The 13,446-nt window shown below is 41.7% G+C and overlaps 1 protein-coding gene across 1 annotated transcript in view; it reads right to left on the bottom strand.

The window, feature by feature from the left end:
* The window catches only part of mettl15 (methyltransferase like 15), a 114,634-nt gene that overhangs the window by 78,511 nt on the left and 22,677 nt on the right, over positions 1 to 13,446 (bottom strand). The gene's annotated exons all lie outside the window — the stretch shown is intronic.

Here is a 13,446-nt window from a genome sequence, read left to right as displayed (position 1 = left end):
AATTTGCTTGTTGAGGGTGACATCATGGAGGGCTGTCAAATCTCTGGCGGTCGACACATCAAGGCTTCAAAGTTATCCATTTGAATGACAGTAACCTAGGTAACAACAACTCAGCTGGCATGTCGAAACAACACCCACGCATAGTTTTATCGATCAACAATGCTCTTTCAAACATATTGGCAGAACAAAAATGTGACTACATTTCGTCATCATTTGGAGGTGAACTAAGCGAAGCCAGTTTGCCCCATAAGTATAAGCTTAAAATGAATTTTTTGTGTTCCACAGAAGAAATTCATACTGTTTGGAACAACATTAGGGTGATCAAATGATAGCAGAGTTTTTGGGTGAGCTATTTATGATATTTAATATCTCCATTCCATTGAACAACTTTAGGTCGAGTAAATGATGATGACGCAAACGTGAAAAATGTTAGCATTTATTTGAATGAAGAAAGCACTAGATCCAGTGCCTTCCTCGGGTGCTCGTCTGACTAGAACAGTCTTTCTGTTTTCTCTGGTTACTCAATCACTAAAGGAAAAAGTGAGGGACAAAAAGTATTGAATAAGAAGCAAGCAATCAGAATCGGCACAGTATGTTCAAACACAGCATGTATCACGACAAATACAATATGTGCACACAAGTCAATTGTGGAGCCCTATGTGACGTACACCGAACACACACACAAACACAAATACACACGCCAACAATTTGAAATTACTGAGAATCACGGTGCACTGCATTGGCAATAATGAAATGTTGGAGAAAGGATACAGCAGCAGTGTAGTTCTGAATCTGGGAGTAGTGAAAGACAGCTGATAATGAGATGTTTTGATACTGAAGGTGAGGGAAAGCTGGAGACAGCGCCAGAGTGTCTCTATGACTCACTATAACTGCTCTCGCCTTTCTTCCTCTCTCTCTCTCTCTCTCCGTTCTTTCTCTCTCTGCAGGAACTAGGAAGCACTACTTGGGTTTCATCAAAATGCTTATTAATAAGCATGGCAGGCCAACTACATCATTCATCATTGTTTTCATTAGAGATGAAAGGAGATGGTGCAGTATCTGTGGTGAACAATTAATGTTTTCTGCACAAATAGTGCATTAAACCATATAAGTGTCGAGCAGTTGTACCTGATTCTCAGTTATCTTCCTGTTAAACTAAGTAGAGGATTTCTACTTACGTAGTACCATAGTATTAATATATTTATAACCATAACCATATTCTTTAAAGTACCTTGAAGTACCATGAAAATAGTGAGGTACAGTGGGTACGGAAAGTATTCAGACCCCCTTAAATATTTCACTCTTTGTTATATTGCAGCCATTTGCTAAAATCAATTAAGTTCATTTTTTTTCCTCATTATTGTACACACAGCACCCCATATTGACAGAAAAACACAGAATTGTTGACATTTTTGCACATTTATTAAAAAATAAAAACTGAAATATCACATGGTCCAAAGTTTTCAGACCCTTTGCTGTGACACTCATATATTTAACTGCTGTCCATTTCTTCTGATCATCCTTGAGATGGTTCTACACCTTCAATTGAGTCCAGCTGTGTTTGATTATACTGATTGGACTTGATTAGGAAAGCCACACACCTGTCTATATAAGACCTTACAGCTCACAGTGCATGTCAGAGCAAATGAGAATCATGAGGTCAAAGGAACTGCCTGAAGAGCTCAGAGACAGAATTGTGGCAAGGCACAGATCTGGCCAAGGTTACAAAAGAATTTCTGCTGCCCTTAAGGTTCATAAGAGCACAGTGGCCTCCATAATCCTTAAATGGAAGACGTTTGGGACGACCAGAACCCTTCCTAGAGCTGGCCGTCCGGCCAAACTGAGCTATCGGGGGAGAAGAGCCTTGGTGAGAGAGGTAAAGAAGAACCCAAAGATCACTGTGGCTGAGCTCCACAGATGCAGTCGGGAGATGGGAGAAAGTTGTAGTAAGTCAACCATCACTGCAGCCATCCACCAGTCAGGGCTTTATGGCAGAGTGGCCTGACGGAAGCCTCTCCTCAGTGCAAGACACATGAAAGCCCGCATGGAGTTTGCTAAAAAACACCTGAAGGACTCAAAGATGGTGATAAATAAGATTCTCTGGTCTGATGAGACCAAGATAGAACTTTTTGGCCTTAATTCTAAGCGGTATGTGTGGAGAAAACCAGGCACTGCTCATCACCTGTCCAATACAGTCTCAACAGTGAAGCATGGTGGTGGCAGCATCATGCTGTGGGGGTGTTTTTCAGCTGCAGGGACAGGACGACTGGTTGCAATCGAGGGAAAGATGAATGCGGCCAAGTACAGGGATATCCTGGACGAAAACCTTCTCCAGAGTGCTCTGGACCTCAGACTGGGCCGAAGGTTCACCTTCCAACAAGAAAATGACCCTAAGCACATCGCTAAAATAGCGAAAGAGTGGCTTCACAACAACTCCGTGACTGTTCTTGAATGGCCCAGCCAGAGGCCTGACTGAAACCCAATTGAGCATCTCTGTAGAGACCTGAAAATGGCTGTCCACCAACGTTTACCATCCAACCTGACAGAACTGGAGAGGATCTGCAAGGAGGAATGGCAGAGGATACCCAAATCCAGATGTGAAAAACTTGTTGCATCTTTCCCAAAAAGACTCATGGCTGTATTAGATCAAAAGGGTGCTTCTACTAAATACTGAACAAAGGGTCTGAATACTTAGGACCATGTGATATTTCAGTTTTTCTTTTTCAATAAATGTGCAAAAATGTCAACAATTCTGTGTTTTTCTGTCAATATGGGGTGCTGTGTGTACAATCCCAGATAGCAAAAAATATCCGCACGGCTTCTTTTTGCCACCGTCCCTAAGCTGTCAGCTATATGTGCGTCCCACTGGTGGGGATGAAACATTTGCCGCCGAATTCGTCACTCCCATTTCTTGCGAGATGCCGCCCGCGAAAAGCTGCTTCAAAGAAAAAAAATGAAATTGATGTTATCATAAGGGTTCTTCATTATGAACTTGTATGCCATGCATAACATACTGTGGATAGAAATTACAGAGAAAGTTACTGGTGTGATAATTGTGGTTATATTATATTACTATTATATTTAGTGTATTGCTAATCAATATATTGTTACTTCCCAGGTGACAGTGGCTCACTTCAAGAACAAGTGAAGCAAGTTGGGACAATGTTGAAGACATTTGCTCGCACTGGGCAATCAGGTACAACTTGCAAACAACACCTGTGGTTGTTGGTTTAATTCCCACAGGGGCCACCTGTACATGTAGTAGACCTAGATATAAATGTCATAGTTTAGTAGTTGAAGGACCAGGACTGACTACTTTATTCTTTTATTCTGGGAACCCCTGTAGGTGCAGATCAAACCCTAATGCTGCGACGTCTTGGAATTTGGCGATGTTGTGCGTAGCATGGACGACAAAATGCTATGCTGCAACGTTTCAGTGCCAATGTGTCTGTTGGAGAGTTATCCCTGCCAGGGGATCTGTTACTCCCCCCCAGACACCCAGGAAGATTTGGCATTGCTTGACAACAGTTTGAGGCAGGATAAAGAGCTCCAGCAACGATATGTAAGTGTGCCGATTTCGTTTATAACGGTATAGAGTAATCTAAAAAGTAAAATTAAGATCGTACACTGCATATTCTACAGTCTGAATCCACAGCCTGTCACATTTAAAATTTATGAGAAGCTTCAGAGAAATGTAATTTGTAACATGTTTTTTTTGTATTTTCAGCTTCGGTTTTTGGCAATCAAATGTGGGAGGGACCTAAAGACAACCGAATGCTTCAGAGTATCTTCTCTAATCACCTTTCCATCAATACAACCTGGACTGGTGTAGGGGATAAAGCATGTTTTAGAGACATGTTCCTGAAGACCATTGTTCAAAGTAAGTTGGATATTTTTTTTATATTTAAGTAGATGTGTATGACCTTATGCCATTCAAATGGAATGACAGATCTTTATTTTCTACAGGAGCCATCCGGAAGAACCCGGCAACCCAGGATGCCACTGATGAGGCGATCCAGGTTAACGTTACGCGTTACCTGAAAGGAGCATCTGAACATGAAGGTGGAAAAAGGCGCCGCACAGCTGAGGGGGACCCACAGCCGACCCCTTAAACCTAGGCTGACTACTGACACCCCAGCATCACTGACAACTGGAACCCTTTATCCTGCAGTCAGTAACATCAAGACCCCTAAAAAAAGCCTGCTAAAAGTGTCAGACTACACTCACCCAATCCACGCTGTTCACTGTGGAAATTGCTCTTTTTTATTTTTTCTTTTTTTTTTTTTTCTCGTGACCCTGCATTGTGGGCAGCTCCTTGGATGAATATGGGATGGTTTGTCCTTTTATACAGGCGCACGAGGAATCGCTGAAGATATGCCAATTTGCATTGCCTCATTCTGGAGGTCGGGGAAAACCGGTGATTCTTAGCCCACTACGCCACGCAGTCCCCAACCTCTCCAGACATTCTGATTGGCTGTGTTCTCTACAGCCAGATTTTCTGCTGTTAATTATATTTATTCCCACTTGTTGTCATGTGTAAGTTGAATGTCAAAATGTATATTATACCTGTTATCCTGCACATTCCTTGATACCAAAGATCTCAATTATTTCATATACAATTTGCTGCTTATTTCATTGTTACAGTGCTTAACTATTCTATTTTTAAATATAGCTTGTAAATCCTAGATTATACATCTAATACTTGATATTTGCACATTATCTGGTATCAAATATTCTACTTACCGTGACTTTAGTATTGGCTTATTTCATTCCGTCAGTGCTTAACGATTCTATTATAGTTTGTAAATCCTATTTCATACCTCTGATACTTGATATTGCACATTAACTAGTACCAAAAATTCTACTTTCATTCCGTCACAATGCTTAACTGTTATTCTATTGTTAAATATAGCTTGTAAATCCTTGTGCCACAGGTCAGCATTGCAGTTATAATGGTATATTCTACTCCAGAGCTTTACTCTAAATTATTACCACTTAACCTATTGTTAGAAATGACTTGTAAATATGATGTTATACCTCAATTTATTTGGTATCCTGCACTTTCTTTGGTACCAAATATCCTCATTGCTTATGTTTACTGGTAATTATTTTCATCCCAGAGCTGACCTCTTTATATTATTAACAATTATTGTGTTACAATAGTGTTTTTAAAAAAAAAAAAAATTGTTAGTACCAAAATTGAATTGGAAACCTGCATGTTCTTTTGTGTGTGTGTGTGTATATATAATGTTTGTATTTTTCTGTTATTTATATTTCAGTGATCTGACATCTTGTTCCAATGACAGTTACTGTACTTTGAAATGTGGAATTAAAACGCCAAATGGAAATTAATCTTGATAAACTGCATGCTATAAATATATATATATATAAAAAAATAAAATATATATATATATATATATATATATATATATATATATATGCATATATACCTACACGACGCTCAGCTGAGAAAGCGTCCGCCTCCGGAGTCATAACGGTCGGCGGAACGGCAGATGGCCAGCGGGCCGGCCGAACGAAGGCGGTAGGAAGGCGGCTGCCGCTTTTAAAAAGCGGCTGCCGCCGGCGGTGCGCCGTCAAACGTGTTTGCGATATCACCATTCTGCCGCTTCTACTGCCGCCGGAGCACCGCCAGCGGCCCGCCGACTTATTGCTATCTGGGATAATGAGGAAAAAAAATGAACTTAAATGATTTTAGCAAATGGCTGCAATATAACAAAGAGTGAAAAATTTAAGGGGGTCTGAATACTTTCCGTACCCACTGTATATGGGTATGATAATCAACCCATACCATATACACAAATACCAATAGAATTGTATTAGCATCTAATATCATCACTTTATCATGATTCCACCTTTTTTGTGTGGGGCAGAAATACAGATTAGCATTGTCTACTTTTTATCAATGAACAAAAAAATTACAATTAAAACATAGATTTCAGTCAGGCTATGCGTGAAATTAACTGCTGTTAATTGTTTGTCCTGCATGTAGACAGTTGTGCTCTCTATTCAGAATGTTTAAGTTTAAAGTCCAGCCTGCAAACTAGGGTAAAATTCAAAAGATCTTCCGACACCAGAGGGCCTGCTTTAATATGTCTAAATGAGAGCAAGACAAAAAAAAACAAGGTCAAATCTGATCTGGCACCCTCTTTTCAATAGCAGTCCTTGATAGAGTGGACCTGTATTTAAAGAGCTCTGCTCGCTTGGATGAAGCAGGGAAAATAACACTATTGTCGGCAAGCTATAGGACAGAAACAAAACAATACAAGCTATATTTAAACTCTAATTAAACCAAATTCAGTATAAACACTTACAGTGGGAGGGGAAAAGGGCTTGAAGCCTGGAAGTAACTCTTAAAAGTAAAATGCAGTGGAAGAGAGCAAAGAGAGAAAAAAAGGACAGATGGAATCCATCCTGAAGGTGAATTTCAATGCTAGTACATGTGGACAAAAGAGCCGCTGATCTGTGACCATTAGGACTTATAAAGAGAGGTCTAGCTAAATGAAGACATACTTGCTGAAGACTGGTGATGAGAGAGAGAGAGAGAGAGAGAGAGAGAGAGAGAGACTTGAGGGACAAGATAAGTTCAAGTCATTTGATAATGTTTTAAAGAAAAAAGAGAGATGAAAGGAAACGGAAGGATGTCAGGAAGGATGAATGGATGGGTAGAGAGGGAGAGAGAGTGTGAATGGTGCAGTGGATAAGGCCTCTGACAGAGGGAGCCCTGAGGCACAGTGTTTTAAGACTGAGGAATTAGCAGTTCAGAGGATTTTATATAGCAAAGGCCGCTGGATGGAGGAAGAGTGCAGAATCATAACCTACAAATAGAACGCTAGCTAAAAGTGTGCAAACCCAACCACACATGCACAACACCTCCTGAAAGGAAAGGGAAGCAGAGTTAACCAGACATGAAGGCCTTCTCCCTGTCCACCATGGTGTGAAGGAATACTGGCATCTTAAAGGAACAGTTCATCCAAAAATGAAAATTCTCTCAGATGTGACGTTCTTTCTTCTGCTTAAAATAAACAAAGTTTGTAGGTCCATTCAATGCAAGTGAATAGTTACCTTATCACCTATGTAGCCCACCCAGTAACATTGAGCAGTGAGAAGGTAAGTAGAGAGCAGATCAGTCCAGAGCAAAGAGCCAATCATAAAAGTGGGCGTTTACTGTCAAGTCTTAAAGATGACCCAAGTGGAACCCCAGATACCGAACTTCCACCTACCCAATTGCCAACTTCTTCAGGTTGACCATGAGGCCCACCCGTCGCAGCAACCTCAGGACAGCTCTCTGATGATGCTTGTACCGCCACCAAATGATTACATCGTCCAAATAAGTGGCGACATATGCTGTATGTGGCCTGAGAATTTTGTCCATGACACGCTAGAACGTGGCAGGGACCCCGAACAAACCGAACGGAAGGGTAACAAATTGGTTGTAAGCTGAACAGTGTGGAAAAAGCTGTTTTTTCACAGGAGATTGGAGTTAAGGGGATCTGCCAAAAACCCTTTGTTAAATCCAGTGTCAAATAAAATTGAGATCGAGAATTTGTCAAACGATTTAATACCCAAGATTTGTTTCGGAATCCCAAACTGGAAGATGATTTTGAAGAGTGCCTCCACAACACTATGTGCTGAGATGTTGCGCAGGGGTACAGCTTCTGGATATTGTATTGCATAATCCACCAGGACTAATAAAAAGTGATATTCATGTGCCGACCGCTCTAATGGCCCGACAAGGTCCATACCAATTCTTTTGAAGGGGACCTCGAATAGCGGTAGGGGGGCGCAATGGGGCTTTTGGGGTGGCCGGTGGATTCACCAACTGACCGCACACCACCTGCGAACGTCTCCGTGAATGGCTAGCCAAAAAAAAAAATGGGCCATTATTTGGTTGTGTTTTTTCCTGTCCTAAATATCCAGCCATCAGATTACAGTGAGCCACCTGGAAAAGAGTTTCCTGACATCTCATGGGTTACTTTTATGCTGCTTTTACCTTCAAAGTTCTGGTCACCATGTACTTGCATTGTATGGACCTACAGAGTGGAGATGTTCTTCTAAAAATCTTTGTGTTCAGTGGATGGCATGAGGGTGAGTAAATGATGAGAGAATTTTCATTTGAAATTCAGGTGAAATATCCCTTTAAGAACTGGAGATATCTGTAAAGAGAGCTCTCTTTCACACAATGTGAAGTTCAAACTTCACTCAGCAGTTTGATTCACACTGCATGAACCTGACTAAGGACACTGCAAAAAGTCATACAGTTAATTGACCCACACATTTAAAAAGTCCTAAAATCATGAGGGGTATCATTGCACAAGAGTCTACACCCTGTGTGGGCAAGAGGCCCAGTGTCTGTACTGACAGACTAATGAGCCATACAGTTTTGGACATAACGTTCTAGCATCTCTGTATCACTTTACGGAGTTGCAAAACACCCAGATAGATCAGCTCAGTACATCTCACACCAAGACAGAAGAATGTGAAGTAACTCTACTTGCCTATAGAGCACAACAATAGGGTTCCAGAAGTAAGAATGCCATTAATTTTCTCCATAGAGACATATAAATCTTTCAAAACAGACCTACTAATAGAGGTGTTGATATTTGCTCCTGTAGAAGTCAAACGTCAGTATGAGTTCAAACTGACTTTTAAAAAATGTTGTTTAACTGTCCAATTAACGGTGAAGTACTACACTACTCATAATCCTGAAGACAGCTCCACCAATCAGAAAAGTCACTTTTAATCAAAATCACAGCACAAGAGCTCAGCGTTGACCTTCCACTCCCATTGCGAATCACAAAATAGAGTCTTCCTACTTTCAAAAATTAAATACTTGTATACTGTATGTTTGAATATTTTGCAATAAACTTTAAATATATGGAATTTAACTTTTAATAGTTACACTTTATAATCATTGACAGTCAAAAGCTTGACTTTGTAAAAAAAAAAATATATATATATTTTTGTTTCTACTTTGAAGGTTGAAATATTGTGATTCATTACAAAGCTGGTTTATTTGGTTCAAGGCTTTGAACTCCTTATTAAAGAATTTTCTGAAATGCCTCAAATAAATGGGAAAATTGCTTCTTGAACCAAGGCCGCTTAAAAGGTGGGCAGCCACTATTGCAACCTATTGGCAGCCCAGATCCTCACATTAAATTATGCTACTACCAGTCTTTATTGCTATCACATCACATTTATAACATTTTACTAGGGGATACCAAAATGCTGGAACTATTGTATCACTTAAAAAAGATTTCTGTCCTTGCCCCTAAATCAAATATTTAAAAGGGGTCATGACATGAGGAATCAAATTTTCCAAGATCTTTTGACATTTAAGAGTTTCTTGTACTATAAAAAACAATTCTGTAAGTTTCAGAACTCAATACTTCCTCTCACTGCAAAGAGCATTTTTTTCTTCCATACTTCCATATTGTGATGTCACACCATGGTAGACATTTGCATGTGACTGCCTCCAAAACAACACATCAGTGCCTACTTTACCTTATCACCTATGTAGCCCACCCAGTAACATTGAGCAGTGAGATGGCAAGAAGAGAGCAGATCAGTCCAGAGCAAAGAGCCAATCATAAAAGTGGGCGTTTACTGTCAAGTCTTAAAGATGACCCAAGTGGAACCCCAGATACCGAACTTCCACCTACCCAATTGCCAACTTCTTCAGGTTGACCATGAGGCCCACCCGTCGCAGCAACATCAGCCGCCAAATGATTACATCGTCAAAATAAGTGGCGACATATGCTGTGACGTGGCCTGAGACATGTGGCCTGAGAATTTTGTCCATGACACGCTAGAATGTGGCGGGGACCCTGAGCAAACCGAACGGAAGGGTAACAAATTGGTTGTAAGCTGAACGGTGTGGAAAAAGCTGTTTTTTCACAGGAGATTGGAGTTAAGGGGATCTGCCAAAAACCCTTTGTTAAATCCAGTGTCAAATAAAATTGAGCCGCGCCCAACCAATCGAGAATTTGTCAAACGATTTAATACCCAAGATTTCTTTCGGAATCCCAAACTGGAAGATGATTTTGAAGAGTGCCTCCACAACACTATGTGCTGAGATGTTGCGCAGGGGTACAGCTTCTGGATATTGTATTGCATAATCCACCAGGACTAATACAAAGTGATATTCACGTGCCGACCGCTCTAATGGCCCGACAAGGTCCATACCAATTATTTTGAAGGGGACCTCGAATAGCGGTAGGGGGGCGCAATGGGGCTTTTGGGGTGGCTGGTGGATTCACCAACTGACCGCACACCACCTGCGAACGTCTCCGTGAATGGCTAGCCAAAAAAAAAAAATGGGCCATTATGTGGTTGAGTGTTTTTTCCTGTCCTAAATATCCAGCCATCAGATTACAGTGAGCCACCTGGAAAAGAGTTTCCTGACGTCTCTTCAGTACTAATAACTGAGTTGTGCTTTCCTTTGAGTGTCATGCATCATTCGATAAAACCGATCTTTAATAACTGAAAATTATGGGTATGTGAGCACGAAGTTAGGGTGGAGCTGTTGACCATCGATTACTCTCACTTGGGTCAAACACGTGTTTGAAGGACTCGTCATGTGACTGTTCTAGAGGGAAATCCCCTTCAGGGAACTCCCTCAGGGGGGAACGCCCTCCTTTGCATCATATTGACGGAGCGCAGACATGGACCGCCCTGGCACCATCTCTCCCACCATAGCATCGCACGTTGCACACAAAGACACAAGATCCATCCACACATATTTCCCATAATAAATTCGTAAAATCAGGCCAATTTGTCCACAAAATCAGTGGATGGGTGAGGCTCTATGCTTTCTCCCCCGAATAGTATCTCATTGGTAACCACAGGATCCATGTGAATATCCCCATGCACACACCACACTTTCAGCCGACTATTTGTGCCCAATGCCCTATCTTGTATCAAGCATTGGTGGATAGAGGTTTGGGAACAGCCAGAATCCACCAAAGCTTGATATGTGACTAGCCAGAGTGCTGACTAGAATCAAGAAATAGGATCAAATTAGCCCCATTCTATCATCATTACATTGGCTACCTGTTAATCTCGAATTAATTTTACAATTCTGTTAACTACATAGAAAGCTTTGAATGGTCTAGCTCCACAGTACATAAGTGACCTTCTACCATGCTATATTAGTACCACGCTATATAGTTCACTGCTTCCAGGAACACCACCATGTAATCCTTGGCCAGCTGGACAACATCCTCCAGTGACGCCGGACGGTGGCACTGAACCCACTCGGGCACACCCAGGGCAGCTGGGAGATGATTTGTTCTAATACCACCTGAGCTACGATGTCCCTCAGCCAGCAACCATTTCCGGTAGGCATCACGGAGATGCTGCGCAAACTGCCATAGCAGCCTCAAGGAGCGGAAGTGTTGACAGCTCTCTTCAGGTCGTTATAGACGAGGAGTTTGGCTGCAGGAAGTTGTTGGGCCACAAGTTGAACTTCCCCGGAGAGTAGTGGCAGCAACCAGGCCTCCCACTGGTCAGGCGGCCATCTCCACACCTCGGCTGTCTTCTTGAATAGGTTGAGGTAGGCTTCGGGATCGTCAGCAGGCCCCATTTTTACTAGGGTAACCAGTGGGATGGTCGAGGTGGGTTTCGGTGTTGCAGCAGCAACCCCCTCAAGGGTGACCACTCTCCAGAATGCCGGTCTTCCACTTGGGCCTGGAGCAGGAGTTGAAAATTATGTTCCTGCTCCAGCCACATCTCAATGAGGGCTTGGTGCTGGTTCTGCTGGATGCCGGCGAGGGTCTTAACCACTTCGCCCAGTAGTGAAGATTACATGACGACGTATCTCCTCACAGATGTCCTGTGTTTTGGCATGAGTGTAACACAGTTCAATGTTCAGGTACAGAGAGGAGGAGACAGGTAGCAGTGACATAGTCCAGGTAAGGCTTTATTTTTCTGACTTTAGCACACTGTTCACACTCTTCTCTGTTCTTTTCTTAGCTCACTCAGGTCAATAACAAAACTCTCAATAAACAAACTTCTTAATGACATAAACTTCTTAAACACTCAGAAAACACGACAACGCTGCACTCTCGTGTCACTCTCTCTCTGACTTCTCCGCCATGTTTGGCTGCTTTTTAAGGTCTCTTTCCGCCATCACTGTATCAAGAAACAGCTGTTAGAAATTACGGCAACCAGCTTAATGAGCCACACCACTCTCCCTCTACCGCAAAAAGACACGGCCACACCCCCATCCCAACAACAGTAAAGCAAAAAAAAAAGGTTCTTGATGAGAACCCATTGTTATACAAAGAACTACATAAGAACTCTTTTGCTTGACCTGTTTTGACCTGAACAACTTGGTTAAAACTTGATGGGATTGGCAGGTTTTCATGGAATAATGTCTTAAAACGTGTTTAAGGGTATTTAAGTGCCGGTGTTTGTGTGAGGATTCCCTGCCATAAAAACACATTGACGATGCTGATGAAAGGTACTGATGAAGACAAACTTTTTCATTCAAGTTCTTGCTGGGCTCTCTACAATGGCTGAAATATGACTCATCATTCAAGGTGCCGTACATCCTCAAAGGACTCATCAAAGGAGTATAATGTGCTGACACACTTACAACCGCTTTAAGCCCAGTCTGAGTCGGCTGTGAGCCCTCTCTCCTAAACTTACCACCTATGCAGGTAATTCAGAGTACATTTCCACTGCCTCTGCTGTAAAGAGTCCATCATCAGCGCCACCGGGGGAGATACTTTTCCTGACAAAGTGTTTCCTGATAACAGACATGCACAGTACCAGAACCAATGACACTGATATGTGACATCCACAAACTGGATGAAATAGCAATCTATATACTAGAATTTTGCTATTCTATAATCTGCTATTTTCTTCTCTAAGTGGTTAGGATTAATTCAGCTTCAGAATGGCAAATTGTGCTTGTTAAAGATGAAGGCAAACAGACCAAAAACACATTTGAGAAAATGACAGATTTTGTCCTCAAGACATGCCTCATTTCCTTTATCTTGTCTCTTTCTTCCCCAGGTGAGGTCCGTCAGGTGAAACCCAGCACGGCACCCGGGTAATGCATACAGACCTGAGCTTCTATCTGTATCTCTCGACTGCTTGCATTAAAGGCAGAGCAGATGAGAGCCCTGCTGTAACTCAAACACCCCTCACTTATTATACATAACCAGACTTTCACTGAAAAATGTATACACATGCCTGCATCTGGGTGTGTGTATGCTTGTCCAATTGTGTAATAGATATGTATCTACATGTAGTTAGAAGCTATACAAACAACAGAGGCATGTAAGAGTTTCCAGGGCTTCCACACTTCACAGCACTAAAGAACCTTTTGACTTGTCAATTTTAAAAACAAGCCAAATCTTAATTAAAAACACTATAGCAGCACCATGTTCTAAACATAACCCCTTTAAAGAAGCAATAAAT

This window comes from Xyrauchen texanus, chromosome 2 (assembly GCF_025860055.1).
Source record: "Xyrauchen texanus isolate HMW12.3.18 chromosome 2, RBS_HiC_50CHRs, whole genome shotgun sequence".
Lineage (NCBI taxonomy): Eukaryota > Metazoa > Chordata > Actinopteri > Cypriniformes > Catostomidae > Xyrauchen > Xyrauchen texanus.
Note: the sequence above shows the minus strand (reverse complement) of the source record. Positions and strands in the feature narration are given on the sequence as shown.